Raw genomic sequence first — 20,153 nt, forward strand, 5'->3', positions numbered from 1 at the left:
TGTGGCTTTTGGAAGTTACAAGCAGCGGTGCAAGTGCCATTCAAATTTCAAAAAAGGAAATTGTTGTAGGGAATAACCGCCACAAGGAGTTGCTATAAGAAGGAGGCAGCATCACTCACATCAAACAACAACTATGTCTTAATTTATCTTTATCTTATTGTTTTGTCTTAAGTTTGTTGCTACGATAGTTCGTAGTTCCAAATTCCTGCAGTACCGGGATTTGTAATCGTTCTTCGGCAACACCCGAGTTTTTGTAATCAGTTTCGTTTGAAAGGAATCATCTTCTAAGGTGAGATTTTCTTACAGGTATTGTTCATTACTTTTGTCTTTCATGTTACCGTTAAGTGAGGGAAAAAGTAAAGTTATTTAGAGGCGCGCGAGATGGAGATCCTAACGAAGAGTTGGAAGATCCTAACGAAGAAGTACCGTTCCCTTCTTCTTAATTGTCTGATATCCAATCTTCAGGGGACGAAAATGCTCGATTTTCCTACTTTGGGAAATATGTTCCCTAAACACCCGTACCATTACACAATGGATAATCCGAAGCCAATTTAAGTTTTGATTTGGATAGTACATCCAACCGTTCATTGACCCCCTTCCTCTTTGGTAGGGGTGGCCTCATTGTAGACCTGGCAAAAGCGACCCGTGCCCGCGGGTCGACCCGACCCACCCGCAAATTTGCGTGCACGGGTCTAAGTTTTAGTGACCCGTCAAAATCTAACCCGCGGGTGACCCAACCCGCAAAAACACGGGTCGGGTCGGGTCAACCCGCGGGCACCCGCATTTTTACTTTATTTTTTAATTTTTTTTGAGAATGTTATCAGCACTACTGTTTTTTATGAGGGAACTCCTCACTTTATAAAAAGTACGATATGACCCGCACCATAGGATTATCCAAACCATCCATTAGATGGGCCATAGCCTAAATAGGTTATGCCCCAAAATTATTTCCATTGGTTGATTCTAACCCTCCGATCTATAGAGGGTTAGGATCAACCCTCTAACATTCAGATTGGAGGGTTAGGATCATCCTATGGAAATGACTTTTGGAGCATAACCTATTTAGGCTATGGCCTATCTAATGGACGGTTTGGATCATCCTATGGTGTGGGCCATACCATACTTTTAATAAAGTGAGAATGCGCACATAAGAAACAGTAGTGTTGATAACATTTCCTTCTGTTTTTTATTTTATAAGAATTTGCTACCAAACTTCTCCTTTGGCAACTTCGGCATGTGGCCATCTCGTGCAAAGATGCTCAGTAAACCAAAAAAAAGTAATCATTACACAGAAAAAGTAAAATGGCTAAAGTTATAAAGTTTTAAATGGAAAATTACCTTGGAAATGGCTATAAAGTTGTAAAATTATGAAAAAAATACCAATAAAATATAGAAAGTTATGACAATTATGAAAAAAACAGATGCGGTCAAATCAAGAGAATTATTACAATCGCCATATTTGCGGGTAATATGGCGGGTTGACCCGTCCCACCCGCGGGCCGCGCGGGTCACCTAAATTCTGACCCGCAAAAATGCGGTTCATTTCCTCACCCGACCCGTGGACCCGCACCCGCATCACCCGCCGGTTGACCCGGCCCGACCCACCCGTTTGCCAGGTCTACCTCATTGTAATCAAATTAGGCCCACTAACTTAGGGGTGCAACTTGGGTCGGGTTCAACTAGATTTTGGCTCGGGTTGGGTTGGCATTTTCTCGTGTTGGGTTGGGTTAGGGTCGGGAAAAGCCAACCCGATTTAATTTCGGGTTAGGTTGGGGTTGAGCCTTGGCGACTCGAACCGACCTGAATCTGACCTCTATCCTCTAGTTTTCTCATGTTTTTCTAGGATTATGTTGTTTTCCCTTGTATTTTTCTATTTGTCCCGAGATGAACCTGACTCAACCTGAACCCAACGCAAACCCAAACTAACCCGATTTAGAGGCGGGTTGGGTTAGGGTTGACCATCCTCAATCGAGGCTCGAGTTGGGTTGGGTTGGGTTAGGGTTGAGAATCTCTTGATTTACTAAATTGATCGGTCAATTTCACTATCTTCTTTATTTACTAAACTGGATCCCGTTTTAGAAGTGTTTCCCTAAAATTGGTGGCAATATCATTTCCTTTTCTAATCAGCAGATTCAGCACACAAGTTTGGCATGCTACATGAGTCTAACTTTCTAATTACAAGTTTTCCACTCGAGCCGACAAAAGGAATCGTGCATCTTAGGCGTTTGTTCGTTTTAGATTGGGAAAATTGATTCTGGGCCCCAATAATCTGTTTGGGGCCCACAATAGGTTGTCACAAATACAATCTAAAATGAAAAGGGCCTTTCAAAGCCATCAAGATAGTGAAAGCAGAAACGTAAGAACTAAACTCGCACGCAAAAATTGCGTTCACATACCCATAGATGCCATAATCCATTATCTTCCTTTCTACTAAAACACGCAAAATGATAACAGCAGCCCCTCCGGAATCAAGAAAAACATGCCAAATGATATCAGTATAAATATCTCTCCATTGTAACCTATTTGTGTCCAGATTTTGCACCAACTCATGGGAAGCCTATCCCTTCTCTCTACCGTTACCAAGAGGTATTCCCCCCCCCCCCCCCTAAACCTATTTTACAACAATTTGCACATGTTTTCTTTGTTGATACACCTTCTGTGGATTTTTTATTTTTTTTAACCCATAAGATTTCCATTTTAGAAAATTGAGAATCCATTTTTGTCATTGGATCGATACTAGAGATAAGTATATATTTAAATAACTTTATACGCGATGGAAAGAGATAGAGGATCCATTGGTTGGGGCAGAAGTCGTGCTATGCTGATGAGCATCGGGGTTTGACTGCACTTTATGGAGGAGATTCGATGGTGTGTACCAAAAATCGGCTCCTTGGATCATCTAACCCTTCCATTTGTGGAGGGAAAATGGGCGGATCTTGTTTGTCCACAAATCTGCCCATTTTCATCCACAAATGAAGGCTTAGGATGATCAAATGGAGCTGATTTTTTGTGGACACCCTATCAATGATAGGGCCCATCAAATGAATGCTTTGGATCCCCCAAAATGTGGGACACCCTGTTTCTGCATGCTCGAGCGCATAAACAGTAAGCTCATATATATATAATGCTTTAGACCCCCAAAACGTTTTCTGCTCAATACCTCAGATAAGTTATCTGAGCATGAGCTCAAAAAAACATATGGGCCCACATTGTTTGGATGATCCGAAGCATTCATTTGGATAGTTCAAAGATAGATAGAGTGTGCACAAAAAATCTGCTCTACAGGATTATCCTAACCTTTCGATTTGTGGAGATCAAAGTGGATGGGTATAAACCTTCACAAATCTGTCCATTTTAACCTCCAAAAATTGAAGGGTTAGGATGATCCTATGGAGCTGATTTTTTGGGCACACCTTATCTATGTAAGGGCCTATCAAATGAATGCTTTGGATCATCCAAACAATGTGGGCCCACATGATTTTTTGAGCTCTTGCTCAGATAACTTATCTGAGGTATCGCGCAGAAAATGTTTCCCCATATGTATAATATTTAGAAATTTCCAATAAAAATCTCATTTCGACTGGGGTAGAATTAGAATCCCACTTCTTACGGTGGGAAACTGATTCCATCATTTTCTCCCTTTGATTCTGCCTCGGTATTCCTTTCATTTTTTGGAACCAATTAAACGTGTGAATCAGGCATACTCGAAATAAGACGCAGATTCTAGTGTTGATTCTGGTAATCCTAACACAACCTTAGTGTATCCTATGTGTTGTGTACGGGTCGGTCCCTTTTTTTTCCTAAGTCAATGTGGACGTCTTCAGTTCATCTCATTATCTCTAGCGCAGATCACGCCTTTTCATTTGTCACTGAGGTGGGGCCTATCAAATACTCTCTTGATTGGCAATGGGCCTTCTCATCCTCTTGATTTACGTTGAGAGGAGGCCATGTAGGTAAAATGGGTGGTTTATAAGATGGCTAAGGTACATTTTCTCAAATTGGTATTGCAAATCAGAGTTTTTATATGGTGCCCGACAGTCAAGCACCATGATGGTACACCCTTGATATTTGATCCAACAGCAGTGCACTTTTTAAGAAGCTGCTGTTGGATCAAATATCACCTTCGCGGGACTTCAGGGTCGGCCACCATAATTTCTCTGCAAGTCATATCTTAGATCATATAAATCCTTGCATTTTGGCATACGGAGAGCCTCCTGAGTCCTTTCATCTTTAATTAAATAGTACCATTGCGGTGCAACTCTAAGTGGTGAGTCAATTTAAGAAGGAAATTTGACACAGGGGGGACAAATAAATGACATAATATCACAGGGGTCAAGTGGATGTTGAAAATCACAGGAGGGGGTCAAAACCCGGTTAACAAAAATTTGAATGACGAGAATGCCCCTCTACCAGAAACAGAGTGATTTGACTTAGAAAAATAAAAAAACATTTAAGCTTTCCCTCTTCTCTCTTTCCTCTTCTCTCCTCTCGTCTCTGTTTAATTTTTTTTCGTCCTCTCCTCCGGCGATCTGTATGCAATCTCTCCGACGATCTCGACGAAGGTGAAGCACATATCAAACCTCGCATTTGAAGAAAACCCTACCTGGTACGTCGTTTCCTTCCCTTCCTTTATTCAATCTCTTATTTATTTATTTTTTAAAAGGAAAATCAGGTTGAGAGAGATGCAAAAGGGGGGGGAATCCTTTTTCATGCAATATGTTTTTTATTTTTTTCAGTTGATATACATGTCAATTACTGCATTTCCTCCTACAGAGTAAAATACTTGTAAATGCTGTTTCTTGCTGCTAGGGTTTTATGTTTTACATTAATTTGTGAAATGGAGAAACGTTCTGCTGTTTTTTTATTCTAGAGTTTTATTTTGTACATTAATTTGTGAAATGGAGAGATGGGATTTCATTTCATATATGCGTATCCACCTACAGAGTAAAATAGAGTTGCAAGCTATGCTATTTGTTGATGCTATGGTTTTATTTTTTTACGTTAATTTGTGGAATGGAGAAATGCGATTTCATTTCATGTACATATCACTTACCGCATTTCCACCTACAGAATAAAATAAATGCAAATGCTCGTCTGCTATTTGTTTATGCTAGGCTTTTATTTTTACAATTTGTGGAGTCGAGAAATGGGATTTCAAAAACACCTTCTTCAATACCATGTAGAGCTCCCCTATATTGCCCTTCAAAATACTCTTTAGGTACTAGTAACCCCACCTAGGTAGCCGAAAACCCTTTTCTGTGAACTTGGGGACCATGGTGGGCAGTTGATGGCCCCTCTATGGGGACTTCTTCTACCCCATTTAAGGACCCATAACACCTTCTTCAATACCATGCGGAGCTCCCCTATATTGCCCTTCAAAACCCTCTTTAGATACTACTAATCCCACCTCGGTAGCTGAAAACCCATGAGAAGCCCCCCTTAGGTACTAGTAACCCCATTTATGTAGCTGAAAACCCCTGAGTTTGAATTTGAGGACCATTTTCTGGATTCGATGGATCCTCCATGGATTCTTCTTCTACCCCATTTGAGGGCCCATAATCCCTTCTGTAATACCATGCACAACTCCCCTATATTGCCCATGAGAAGCCCCCCTTAGGTACTAGTAACCCCATTTTTGTAGCTGAAAACCCATGACTTTGAACTTCAGGACCATCTTCTGGATTTATGCTAAGGTTTTATTTTTTACGTTAATTTCTGGAATGGAGAAATGCGATTTCATTTCATGTACATATCACTTACCGCATTGCCACCTACAGAGTAAAATAAATGCAAATGCTCGTCTGCTATTTGTTTTATTTGCATGTACTCCACAAATTGTAAAAATAAAAGCCTAGCATAAACAAATAGCAGACGAGCATTTGCATTTATTTTACTCTGTAGGTGGAAATGCGGTAAGTGATATGTACATGAAATGAAATCGCATTTCTCCATTCCAGAAATTAACGTAAAAAATAAAACCCTACCATCAATCCAGAGGGGGGGTTACTAGTACCTAAGGGGGGCTTCTCATGGGCAATATAGGGGAGCTGTGCATGGTATTACAGAAGGGATTATGGGCCCTCAAATGGGGTAGAAGAGGAATCCATGGAGGGTCCATCGAATCCAAAAGATGGTCCTCAAATTCAAACTCAGGAGTTTTCAGCTACATAAATGGGGTTACTAGTACCTAAGGGGGGCTTCTCATGGGTTTTCAGCTACCGAGGTGGGGTTAGTAGTACCTAAAGAGGGTTTTGAAGGGCAATATAGGGGAGCTCCACATGGTATTGAAGAAGGTGTTATGGGTCCTTAAATTGGGGTAGAAGAAGTCCCCATAGAAGGGCCATCAACTGCCCACCATGGTCCCCAAGTTCACAGAAAAGGGTTTTCAGCTACCGAGGTGTGGTTACTAGTACCTAAAGAGGGTTTTGAACGAAAATATAGGGGAGCTCCACATGGTATTGAAGAAGGTGTTATGGGTCCTTAAATGGGGTAGAAGAAGTCCCCATAGAGGGGCCATCAACTGCCCCCATGGTCCTCAAGTTCACAGAAAAGGGTTTTCAGCTACCTAGGTGGGGTTACTAGTACCTAAAGAGTGTTTTGAAGGGCAATATAGGGGAGCTCTACATGGTATTGAAGAAGGTGTTTTTGAAATCCGATTTCTCCACTCCACAAATTGTAAAAATAAAAGCCTAGCATAAACAAACAGCAGACGAGCATTTGCATTTATTTTACTCTGTAGGTGGAAATGCGGTAAGTGATATGTACATGAAATGAGATCGCATTTCTCCATTCCACAAATTAGCGTAAAAAAATAAAACTATAGCATCAACAAATAGCATAGCTTGCAACTCTATTTTACTCTGTAGGTAGATACGCATATATGAAATGAAATCCCATCTCTCCATTTCACAAATTAATGTACAAAATAAAACCCTCGAATAAAAAAACAGCAGAACGTTTCTCCATTTCACAAATTAATGTAAAACATAAAACCTTAGCAGCAACAAACAGCATTTACAAGCATTTACAACTAGTTTACTCTGTAGGAGGAAATGCAATAACTGACATGTATATCAACTGAAAAAAATAAAAAACATATTGCATGAAAAAGGATTCCCCCCCCCCTTTTGCATCTCTCTCAACCTGATTTTCCTTTTAAAAAATAAATAAAAAAGAGATTGAATAAAGGAAGGGAAGGAAACGACGTACCAGGTAGGGTTTCCTTCAAATGCGAGGTTTGATACGTGCTTCACCTTCGTCGAGATCGCCGGAGAGATTGCCGTAGAGATTGCTGGAGGAGAGGACGAAAAAAAATTAAACAGAGACGAGAGGAGAGAAGAGGGAAAGCTTAAATGTTTTTTTTTTTCTAAGTCAAATCACTGTGTTTCTGCCAAAGGGGCATTCTCGTCATTCGAATTTTCATTAACCAGGTTTTGACCCCCTTCTGTGATTTTCAACAAACACTTGACCCCTGTGATATTATGTCATTTATTTGTTCCCCCTGTGTCAAATTTCCATTTAACAAATAGCACATACAATATAGGGATTTGCTAGCGTCCATCGCAGAAGGCTTTTTGCGGATGGTCTGTTGCATCTGACAGCAGCCACAGAGTGAATGAAGACAAAATCTGCTGAAAAGTGAGCCTCTGTGGCTGCTGTTAGATGCAGACCATCCGCGAAAAGCCTTCTGCGATGGACGCTAGCAATATAACATGGGATTTGCTAGCGTCCATCGCAAAAGGCATTTCGTGAATAGGCTGGTAGGCTGTTGCATGTGAGAGCAGCCATCTCGTGAATGAAGATAAAATCTGCTGATAAGTGAACCTGAGTGGCTGCTCTCACATGCAACAGCCCATCCACAAAATTCAGTTTGCGACGGATGCTAGGAAATCCCATATAACATAAAAATAATATGAGCTATAAAATTTACAAGATTCCCCTTCTTATAACCCCAAAGGTTATTTTTATTATTCAAAAAATAGTTATTTTAAATGTTTAGGTGAAAGGGTGTTTTCATGAATTTTTAAATGGTTAGGTAATTGCAACTCCTTCGACTAAGGATCCCTTCAAGTTAGAGATTGATGAAGATGGTGAGACTTATAAGAATGTTTATTCTAACCTGAAAGGGGAAGTGTTGAAGCCAAGAGATATTGCTGAAGCTGCTCTTTATTTAGGGAGTGATGAATCGGGGTATGTAAGTGGGCACAACCTTGTAGTTGATGGAGGTTACACTATTGTCAATCCAGCGTTTGGTATATACACTTCCCATGCTTCTTGATGTTGTTTTTAGCTTTCGTTAGAGGGTCATCTGTTTCCCAGCTTGCTTTAAGCTTGTGAACCTTCAAGTAGCTTTTATGGGGCCTTGTCCTAATGTAAGGTTTAGTAGTTTAAGAGCTAGAGACTATATATTAAGGCTTGTAACAAACGTAATGGAAAAATGGGAATGATTTTTTGCCAAATACGGTAGATTCTAATATCTGATTGGAGCCAAACTCTAAAATGATGTGATTGGATGAGATCAACGGATTTTTTTTTTGGGGGTTATTTTTTAACAGTATTAGCTCAAGCCACTTTGGTGAGCCTGAGTTACGGAAACTGCTTCTACATTCCACAAGCTCATGGACCTGTTAAAAACCTTTAGGGTCAGTTTGGATGCACCACTGTGTCCTACTTACTATAGTAGTGGATACATAGTATAGTTGCCAAATGGGAAGTGAGTGCGAGAAGTGACGCGAGAAGCTGAAGCAGAAGCGGTAATCAATGGGTTTAAAAGAGAGAAAATTGGGAAGCAAAAGGCTTTAAAAAGTATATATGAAGCGTGTGGGAAGCATCATAAAATTAAGATGATGTATATAATAACTCTCATTATAAGTGAACAATATGTGTATAGAAAGAGTAGAATCATAGTAGGTTTGGGAGGAAGGGTTAATGTACAAGGGCCTGTTTGTTTAAGATTATGACAACTGATTATTGGACTCAAATTTAAGCGTAATTGTGGGCCCCATAATCGGGGTTGAACTCACAATCGTTTGACATAATCCCCAAGTAGTAAAAATATTTCACAAATGATTAGAATAATGAGTTTTAAGGATTTATAATCTCACATGTTTTATTAGATTGTGAGATCCCACATCGGAAAGGGAGGAAAGGTTGTTGGGCTATATATGTGGATTCCCCCTCTCCCTGTTTAGACACATTTTCAGAATCTCTAAGGGACGGGCCCCCAAAGTGGGTCAGGCACAGTTAGTGATGCTGGAAAACAAAATCGGGAAGGGTGGGAAGACCTAGAACCGAACAAAATTTACACAGTAGGGTCAGGGTGTGACATAGATTCAATCTTAAGTTTTAAGAAAAAGATTCACATATGTTTCATTTGAATGGTGTTTTAAGTGGTAAATACTCCTTTGTATAAATACGCTCACTTGGCATTATTCAAAAAGGGAAAACGCTCTTTTGGGAACTATATATTAAGGCTTGTAACAAACGTAATGGAAAAATGGGAATGATTTATATATGATTTTTTCCAAATAGGGTCGATTCTAATATCTGATTGGAGCCAAACTCTAAAATGATGTGATTGGATGAGATCAACGGATTTTTTTTTGGGGGGTTATTTTTTAACACTATTAGCTCAAGCCACTTTGGTGAGCCTGAGTTACGGAAACTGCTTCTACATTCCACAAGCTCATGGACCAAACCTTTAGGGTCAGTTTGGATGCACCACTGTGTCCTACCTACTATAGTAGTGGATACATAGTATAGTTGCCAAATGGGAAGTGGGTGCGAGAAGTGACGCGAGAAGCTGAAGCAGAAGCGGTAATCAATGGGTTTAAAAGAGAGAAAATTGGGAAGCAAAAGGCTTTAAAAAGTATATATGAAGCGTGTGGGAAGCATCATAAAATTAAAATGATGTATATAATAACTCTCATTATAAGTGAACAATATGTGTATAGAAAGAGTAGAATCATAGTAGGTTTGGGAGGAAGGGTTAATGTACAAGGGCCTGTTTGTTTAAGATTATGACAACTGATTATTGGACTCAAATTTAAGCGTAATTGTGGGCCCCATAATCGGGGTTGGCACTCACAATCGTTTGACATAATCCCCAAGTAGTAAAAATATTTCACAAATGATTAGAATAATGAGTTTTAAGGATTTATAATCTCACATGTTTTATTAGATTGTGAGATCCCACATCGGAAAGGGAGGAAAGGTTGTTGGGCTATATATGTGGATTCCCCATCTCCCTGTGTAGACACATTTTCAGAATCTCTAAGGGACAGGCCCCCGAAGTGGGTCAGGCACAGTTAGTGATGCTGGAAAACAAAATCGGGAAGGGTGGGAAGACCTAGAACCGAACAAAATTTACACAGTAGGGTCAGGGTGTGACATAGATTCAATCTTAAGTTTTAAGAAAAAGATTCACATATGTTTCATTTGAATGGTGTTTTAAGTGGTAAATACTCTTTTGTATAAATACGCTCACTTGGCATTATTCAAAAAGGGAAAACGCTCTTTTGGGAACTATATATTAAGGCTTGTAACAAACATAATGGAAAAATGGGAATGATTTATATATGATTTTTTCCCAAATAGGGTAGATTCTAATATCTGATTGGAGGCAAACTCTAAAATGATGTGATTGGATGAGATCAAGAGTTTTTTTTTTTTGGGGGGTTATTTTTTAACAGTATTAGCTCAAGCCACTTTGGTGAGCCTGAGTTACGGAAACTGCTTCTACATTCCACAAGCTCATGGACCTGTTAAAGACCTTTAGGGTCAGTTTGGATGCACCACTGTGTCCTAGCTACTATAGTAGTGGATACATAGTATAGTTGCCAAATGGGAAGTGAGTGCGAGAAGTGACGCGGGAAGCTGAAGCAGAAGCGGTAATCAATGGGTTTAAAAGAGAGAAAATTGGGAAGCAAAATGCTTTAAAAAGTATATATGAAGCGTGTGGGAAGCATCATAAAATTAAGATGATGTATATAATAACTCTCATTATAAGTGAACAATATGTGTATAGAAAGAGTAGAATCATAGTAGGTTTGGGAGGAAGGGTTAATGTACAAGGGCCTGTTTGTTTAAGATTATGACAACTGATTATTGGACTCAAATTTAAGCGTAATTGTGGGCCCCATAATCGGGGTTGGCACTCACAATCGTTTGACATAATCTTAAATGAGCAGTGCCCAAGTAGTAAAAATATTTCACAAATGATTAAAATAATGAGTTTTATGGATTTATAATCTCACATGTTTTATTAGATTGTGAGATCCCACATCGGAAAGGGAGGAAAGGTTGTTGGGCTATATATGTGGATTCCCCCTCTCCCTGTGTAGACACATTTTGAGAATCTCTAAGAGACGGGCCCCCGAAGTGGGTCGGGCACGGTTAGTGATGCTGGAAAACAAAATCGGGGAGGGTGGGAAGACCTAGAACCGAACAAAATTTACAAAGTAGGGTCAGGGTGTGACATAGATTCAATCTTAAGTTTTAAAAAAAAGATTCACATATGTTTCATTTGAATGGTGTTTTAGCGTTAAATACTCTTTTGTATAAATACGTTAACTTGGCATTATTCAAAAACGGAAAATTAGGGGTGCAACCCGAACCCGACGGGCTCTTTTGTGAAAAATTAGGGGTGCAACTTGGGCCGCGCTCAGCCCGAACCCAACGGGTTCAACCTGATTTTGGTTCGGGTTGGGTTGGCATTTTCTCGGATTGGGTTGGGTTAGGGTTGGGAAAAGCCAACCCGATTTAATTTCGGGCTGAGTTAGGGTTAAGGCCTTGGCAACCTGACCCGATCCGAACCCGACCTCTGTCCTCTAGTTTTCTCATGTTTCTCTATAATTATACTTTTTTTTTTCAAGTACTTTTCTATTTGGCCCATCCCGACTCAACCCGAACCCAACCCGATTTGGAGGCGGGTTGGGTTAGGGTTGACCATCCTCAACTTGGGGCTCAGGTTGGGTTGGGTTTGGGTTGAGAGAATGCCAACCCGACCCGACCCTAGTTGCACCCCTAGGAAAAATGACACCTAAGTATGAAGCATGCTCTAAATTAAGAGGAAACACTAGAAAGGGTGTCGGACAAGCGCTTCCCCTAAATTTGAATAGTAAGAACAACTTGGGCCATGTTTGGCAACCATGAATTCTCAAGTGATGATATAGGCAGACCTGGCAAACGGGTGGGTCGGGCCAGGTCAACCCGCGGGTGATGCGGGTCACACGGGTCGGGTGAGGAAATGATCCGCATTTTTGTGGGTCAGAATTTAGGTGACCAGCGCGGCCCGCGGGTGGGCCGGGTCAACCCGCGGGTCACCCGCAAATTCAAACAGTTGCTTATTTTGGGATATGTTATCACTGCATTTTGATGAGGGCGGTATGGCCGGCACCGTGGGATTTTGTCGGTGGGGAGCTGCATGAAGAAAACTGTCGCGATAGATGAACGCCGTTTTCGAACGAGAAGTTTGTAATTGAAAGAACGGAGCTCGAAATCTGCAAATTGAGAACTGCTCTTGAGATTAGTAGCCAGGAATAGAGAAGATGGAGGTGATTTTCGAGAGGAGGGGGAGAATGAGGTGGAAATTGGTAGAACGGAGAGCGTTCGAGCGGCCATTTGGGAAACCCTAGTGATAGGGTCCGGACTCAGCGCTGAGGGAATCCGGACTCAGCAATCCGGACTCAGCACTGAGGGGTCCGAACTCAGCATCCAATTAGCTTCTGGCACGTGGCCCTCACAAGGACCGTTGGAAGGCCAACACCTGTCTCCACTAGGTGTGACACCTGGACCAATCAGGGACCTCCACCTGCCCTCCTTAGGTATGAAACCTGGTCCATACAGAGGCCACCACCTGGCTCAGAACTACCACCTGTCCTAGACAGGTGGCCCAGAATCACTATAAATAGCCTTCACTTGTGCTAAGGTGAGGGTCCTGGAAATCTGAGAACCAAAACTCTAAGCTTTTTGCTCTGACATTGCTCTGCACTCCTGCTCATACTGACTTGAGTGTCGAAGCGCCCGTCCGGAGTATCACTCCGGGTTGGTCCTCTGACCCTTTTCTTTCTTGTCTGTACTCTGTGCAGCGCAGGACTCAACCAGCCATTCAGCCGTGGCTCGTTAGCCCGGACTACCCAGCCCTACCATAACCTGTTACCGATTTTAGGCCTAACAGATTTGGCGCCATCCGTGGGACCACGCAACAAAAAGCTGTTCGAAATCTCACCCAGATAAAAATGGTAGGACAGACCGGCAAGCGAGCACCTCCGACTTCTCGGGCTACCCGGGCTACGGCCCCCCGTGAAGGACGAAGTGAGCGTCTGGCCTCACAGGTGGAGGTCGGGGCGGCCGTGGAGCGGACTTCGCCCCACTCGGACCGTTCAGACCCCACCCCGACCCCGAGGGAGATGAGGGCCCTTTTTCAGGAAATGACCGCTGTAGTTGCGCAGTTCAGGAATGCGGCTCCCGCACTCCAGCAACACCCCGTCGAGGTTTCTCGACCTGTTCAGAGGGGAGAAAGCTCCCGCAGAGAACGCGCGTCTCCACCCCGCGACCAAACTCGTCACTCCACTCGAAGAGACCACCACTCGCGGGACAGGAGCGTGCGTCCTGAGCCTCGTCGACAGCATCACCGGTCACGATCTCCCTCCGTGCAGAAGCGGGGCAGCAAGAGAGACCCTATGCACGGAGAGGGATCGCGGCACCGGCGAAGGAGTCCCCTCAGCCAGTCCGGATCCGCAAGGAGCCCATCAGCCGTAAGGAGTAGACCTGCCCGTCTGGCCGAACAGAGGGATGATCCGATGTTACTAAGAATCCAGAAGATCGATAACAGAATCGAGGAGCTGGCTAGAGATCATGGCCGCCCTGCTTCAAGGATCTTCAGTAGCAATCCCCCTTTCACAGACAGGGTACTCGGTGCGGCAGTCCCCTTGGGCTTCAAGATGCCGCAGATCCCGCAGTATGATGGGACCACCGATCCCGTGGATCACCTGCAGACCTTCAGGACCACGATGCTTCTCCACGGGGCGTCGGACGGGTTCCTTTGCAGGGCACTCCCCACCACATTAACCGGAGCCGCAAGAGATTGGTACTCACGGCTGAAGCCCAAGTCCGTTGACAATTTTGACGACTTCGGGGACGACCTGGCCCGGCATTTCATGAGCAGCAGAAGGCCTCGAAAGACGACGGCTTCACTGATGGCCCTGAGGCAGGAAGACGGTGAGGCCTTAAAAGCGTTCGTTGGCCGGTTCAACCGGGAGGCCCTTCAGGTACCTAATCTGGATCCCTCCGCGGCAACGAATGCTCTTCTGGCCGGAGCCCGGTCCACCGACTTCCGAAGAGCAGTCGCCCGGCGAAATCCGCAGTCCTTAGCAGATCTGATGACCGGGGCGGAAGAGTACATCTCCGTCGAGGAGACTCTCGCTGCCCTGGATTCCGTCAGCAAGAGAAGACCAGAGGAGAAGAACCCCGCCAAGCAGCGTAGGGATGACAGACCCCAGAGGAAGGAGAGCAGCCCGTCCCGGAAGGAAAGGAGCTCCCCCCGGCCTCGAAAGGAGAGGAGCCCCCCGACGAGGGAGCGCTACACGCCCCTCACCGCATCTAGGGCTCAAATTTTGGCAGCCATCCGGAAAGAAGACTTCATCCGGTGGCCGAAGAAGCAGACGCCGGAGGCAGGCACCCAAGACATGTCCAGGTATTGCCGGTTCCATAAGAGCCACGGCCACGACACCAACGCCTACATTCATCTCAAGGAGGAGATCGAGCAGCTGATAAGCAGAGGGTACCTCGGGAGGTACTTAAAAAATAACGACAACAGAAGGGAGCGCCAGGACAACCCGAGACCCAGAGACAGAAGTCCTCGAGACGCCCAACCCCTGGGCGACCGCATCCAGGCTCCTGCCCCGGCCGTTCTCCCTCCTCAGGTACCTCAACCTCAACTCCAACCTCATGGCGTTATTGGTACCATTTCAGGAGGGCCGACCGCGGGAGGGACCTCTTCATCGGCCCGCAGGACTTATGCCCGGCAGGTCAACGCCGTCCACGCCTGCAGTAAGAGGGCCGAGCCAGAAAATGAGATATCCTTTTTGGAGGCAGATCTTGACGGTCTGATCCTCCCGCACGATGATGCCCTGGTCGTCACAATGCTAGTGGCGAACTGGGAAATGAAGAAGATCCTGGTCGACAACGGGAGCTCCGCCGACATCCTCTACTATCACGCCTTCGAACAGATGATGATCGGAGCTGACCGTCTGAAGCCGGCCAACTCAGATCTGTTCGGGTTCTCAGGAGAAGTTGTCAAGGTCGAAGGGCAGATTGAGCTTCCAGTTCTTATCGGGGAGCCGCCCCGCCAGTCCTTCGCAATGGTGACCTTCCTGGTGGTTAAGGCCAAGTCGGCCTATAACGCCATTCTAGGGCGCCCCGGCCAGAACCTCCTCCGAGCGATTCCCTCCGCTTATCATCAGAAGATGAAGTTCATTACGCCAGGAGGCGTAGGTGAAGTCAGAGGGGATCAGCCCCAATCAAGACAATGCTATGCGGCAGCGCTGAGAGGGAAGAATGCGTCTGAGTCCCTCCCAATCGAGCTGTACGATCTGAGAGACGAAGCGCAGGTCACAGTCAACGAGCCCGTAGAGGACCTCATCTCTATTCAATTGAACATCGATGATGAACAGAGGGTTGTCCAGATTGGCTCTGCCCTGCCAGAGGCCGCGCAGCAGGATCTCGCTCAGTTCCTCAGGGCCAATGCAGATGTCTTTGCCTGGACTCCTTCAGACATGCCCGGCATTGACCCGTCGATTAGCACCCACGAGCTCGGTGTCGATCAGACCTGCAAGCCCGTGAAGCAGAAGCGTAGACACTTTGCATCGGAGAGGCGAAAAGCCATCAGAGAAGAGGTGGAGAGGCTTTTGAAGGCCGATTTCATTCGTGAGATCCAGTATCCGGACTGGCTCGCGAATGTCGTAATGGTAAAAAAGTCCAACGGAAAGTGGAGGACCTGTATAGACTTCACAGACCTGAACAAGGCCTGCCCAAAGGACAGCTACCCACTCCCAAAAATAGACCAGCTCATTGACGCCACAGCAGGTCACGAGCTGCTCAGTTTCATGGATGCTTTCTCAGGATACAATCAAATCAGAATGTACGAGTCTGACATCCCGAAGACATCATTCGTTACCGACCAAGGGACTTATTGCTATCGGGTGATGCCTTTCGGACTGAAGAATGCAGGAGCCACTTACCAGCGTCTCGTCAACAAGCTGTTCAGAAATCAGATCGGCCGGAACATGGAGGTCTACGTTGACGATATGCTAGTGAAGAGCAGAAGCGCTTCCAACCATATCTCCGACCTCGAAGAAGCCTTCCAAGTCTTGAGGGAACACAACATGAAGCTTAATCCGACCAAATGTACGTTTGGCGTCGGAGCAGGCAAGTTCCTGGGCTTCATGGTAAGCCAGAGAAGAATAGAGGCGAATCCGGAGAAGATCAAGGCAGTAATGGAGCTGACTCCTCCCAACACTATCAGAGAAGTGCAGCGGCTGACCGGACTGGTGGCGGCTCTGGGGCGGTTTATTTCTAAATCCGCCGAGAGATGCCTCCCGTTCTTCAATGCGATCAAAGGTATAAAAACCGCGCCCTGGACTCCGGAATGTCAAGCAGCGTTCGAGGAGCTGAAGCAGTACCTGTCCTCCCCTCCCTTGTTGTCCACGCCGGAGCCAGGAGAAGAGCTGATTCTGTACCTCTCAGCGGGACCCTTAGCAGTTGCAGCAGTACTGATTAAAGAAGAGTCTAACCAGCAAAAGCCGATCTACTATGTGAGTAAGGTCCTCCACGATGCAGAGACCAGATATCAACGAGTAGAGAAGCTCGTGTGCGCCCTCATTATGGCGGCCCGGAAGCTAAGGCCGTACTTCCAGGCGCACACAATCAAGGTCTTGACAGGGCAGCCTCTCAGACAGATCCTCCACCGGCCAGACACTTCGGGCCGACTTGTCAAGTGGGCCGTGGAGCTCAGTGAGTTTGATATCAAGTACCTACCCAGGCCGGCGATCAAAGCTCAGATTCTCGCTGACTTCATAGCCGAGTGCACAGTTCCGGACCCAGACCCCGGACTGGTAGCAGTTCCATCTCCAGAAGCAGAGCTGGCCGTATCAGAGCCTCGAGTCGTTTCCAGAGCATCACCGCCTCCCGGGACTGAGTCCGTCATCGCGCACCCAGAGCCGCTCTGGGAAGTTTATGTGGACGGGTCATCGAACAAGACAGGGTGTGGTGCAGGACTAGTTCTCACCGGACCAGAGGACTTCGTCCTGAACTACGCCCTGAGGTTTGGTTTCCGTGCGTCCAACAATGAAGCAGAATATGAAGCGCTCATAGCCGGGATGAATCTTGCTGCGCAGACCCGTGCTCAGAGGCTAAAGGCGTACTGCGATTCACAGCTGGTCGTCTGTCAGATCCAGGGAGTATATGAAGCCCGTGAAGAGCGAATGATCAAGTACCTGGGGAGGGTTCGCGGTCTGGCCGTTCATTTCAAGAGCTTTGAGGTCGTCAGAATCCCCCGAGCAGAGAATGTAAAGGCAGATGTGCTATCAAAGCTTGCAGCCTCAGGTTACACCGCCCTCAGAGAAATTCGCATGGAGTTTCTGAAGAGGTCCAGTATCGATGCCCAGTCCGTCGTGGTAATGCAGATTGACGATGAGCCGTGCTGGATGGATGAGATAATCAGGTATCTGCGCAGCGGAAAGCTCCCTGGAGAGAGAAAGGAGGCCCGTAAGGTCACGCAGAGGGCAGCGAGGTTTTCACTGGATGGCGAGACGCTATACAAGAGGTCGTATACCCTCCCGTATCTGAAGTGTCTTCGCCCCAGTGATGCCTTGTTAGCCCTGCAGGAAACCCATGAAGGAATCTGCGGAGAGCACCTCGGGGGCAAGGCCCTGGCCATTAAAATCCTCCTGAGAGGTCTGTACTGGCCTACACTGAGGAAGGACGCGCTGAGCCTTGTGAAAAAGTGTGAGAAGTGCCAGAAGTTCTCTCCAACCGTCCACCAGCCACCCGTTCCGATGGCCCCGATCATCAGTCCTCTTCCCTTCGCAGTATGGGGAATGGATATTCTGGGCCCCTTTCCGCCGGCCTCGGGAGGCCGTGAGTTCGTCGTTGTCACCATTGATTATTTCACCAAATGGGTAGAAGCAGAGCCTCTGGCCAAGATCACTGAGCAGAATGTACAGAACTTCTTCTGGAAATCAGTGGTGTGCAGGTTCGGAATCCCCCGGGTCCTCATAACGGACAATGGCAAGCAGTTCGACTCGAGGAACTTCCGAAAGTTTTGTTCTGACCTGCACATAGAGCAGAGATTCACATCTGTGGCACATCCCCAGACGAATGGGCAAACAGAGGTGACGAACAGGACCCTCTTGCAGGGGATAAAGAAGAGACTGGATGGCAAGGCAGGGCGTTGGGCAGACGAACTGTATCATGTGCTCTGGGCGTATCGGACTACTCCGCGTACGGCCACAGGCGAGTCACCCTTCAATCTCTCCTTCGGAACAGAAGCAGTGATCCCGGTTGACATCGGCGTCCCCTCCCCAAGGATCGTCCATTTCAGTGAGCAGCTCAACGGGGACGGACTCCGTGCCAACCTTGACTTGCTTGAGGAAGTCCGAGAGGAATCTCAGATCAGGGCGGCGGCCTATAAACAGAAAATATCCAGATATCATGACGTCAAGATCCGACCAAGAGAATTCCGTGCAGGCCACCTAGTCCTGAGGAAAGCCTCCGTTTCCCAGCCAAGAAGCGTGGGCAAGCTCTCTCCGACCTGGGAAGGACCGTACCGAGTCAAGGAAGTCATCCGCCCAGGAAGCTATCGGTTAGAGTCCCTCGACGAACAGATGCTGCCACATGCTTGGAATTCTAGAAATCTTCGGATCTACTATCAGTAATTTTGTTTGCCTTCATAGGCTTGTAAAGAACTGCTGTAATCATCCAAATTCTGTAATGAATAAAATAAGTTTCCCAAATAATTGTCCCTCTTTGAGTAACTCATTTAGCCATCAGTATATAGCAGCAGTGGTGCACTCCGGCTCATCCTAGTGGCTTGGAGATCAGTTCCAGCCAGGACGCCCGCAGTGGAAACCACCTTCAAATATTTCCTAAGTGTTTGAGTACCAAGCATCCAGCTCGGTTCTCGCAGACTTAGGACGAGCAGCAGTGGTGCACTACGGCTCATCCTAGTGGCTTGGAGATCAGTTCCAGCCAGGACGCCCGCAGTGGAAACCACCTTCAAATATTTCCTAAGTGTTTGAGTACCAAGCATCCAGCTCGGTTCTCGCAGACTTAGGACGAGCAGCAGTGGTGCACTCCGGCTCATCCTAGTGGCTTGGAGATCAGTTCCAGCCAGGACGCCCGCAGTGGAAACCACCTTCAAATATTTCCTAAGTGTTTGAGTACCAAGCATCCAGCTCGGTTCTCGCAGACTTAGGACGAGCAGCAGTGGTGCACTCCGGCTCATCCTAGTGGCTTGGAGATCAGTTCCAGCCAGGACGCCCGCAGTGGAAACCACCTTCAAATATTTCCTAAGTGTTTGAGTACCAAGCATCCAGCTCGGTTCTCGCAGACTTAGGACGAGCAGCAGTGGTGCACTCCGGCTCATCCTAGTGGCTTGGAGATCAGTTCCAGCCAGGACGCCCGCAGTGGAAACCACCTTCAAATATTTCCTAAGTGTTTGAGTACCAAGCATCCAGCTCGGTTCTCGCAGACTTAGGACGAGCAGCAGTGGTGCACTCTGGCTCATCCTAGTGGCTTGGAGATCAGTTCCAGCCAGGACGCCCGCAGTGGAAACCACCTTCAAATATTTCCTAAGTGTTTGAGTACCAAGCATCCAGCTCGGTTCTCGCAGACTTAGGACGAGCAGCAGTGGTGCACTCCGGCTCATCCTAGTGGCTTGGAGATCAGTTCCAGCCAGGAAGCCCGCAGTGGAAACCAACTTCAAATATTCCCAGCTCGGTTCCCGATGCAGCACAGAAATAATACGTACAAAAATGAGAATGCTGTACAGACAGTTGAACAAAAATGTATTTGTATTCAGTATTCGTATTCGTATTACAAAATTGCTCTCTTCGCCGAGCTGGCTTACAAAGAATAGGCGTTACCAACTGTGC

At 46.0% G+C, this 20,153-nt stretch overlaps 1 long non-coding RNA gene across 1 annotated transcript; it reads left to right on the forward strand.

The window, feature by feature from the left end:
* Window positions 1-2,355: 2,355 nt before the first annotated feature.
* LOC143863290 (uncharacterized) lies at window positions 2,356-8,476 on the forward strand. The gene is made up of 2 exons (XR_013240861.1): window positions 2,356-2,586; window positions 8,036-8,476. It is a non-coding gene; the product is annotated as an uncharacterized LOC143863290 (long non-coding RNA).
* The last annotated feature ends 11,677 nt before the right edge of the window (window positions 8,477-20,153 follow it).

Source organism: Tasmannia lanceolata, unplaced genomic scaffold (assembly GCF_043159265.1).
Source record: "Tasmannia lanceolata isolate RefF3 unplaced genomic scaffold, GAP_Taslan_0.1 ptg000044l, whole genome shotgun sequence".
Taxonomy (NCBI): domain Eukaryota; kingdom Viridiplantae; phylum Streptophyta; class Magnoliopsida; order Canellales; family Winteraceae; genus Tasmannia; species Tasmannia lanceolata.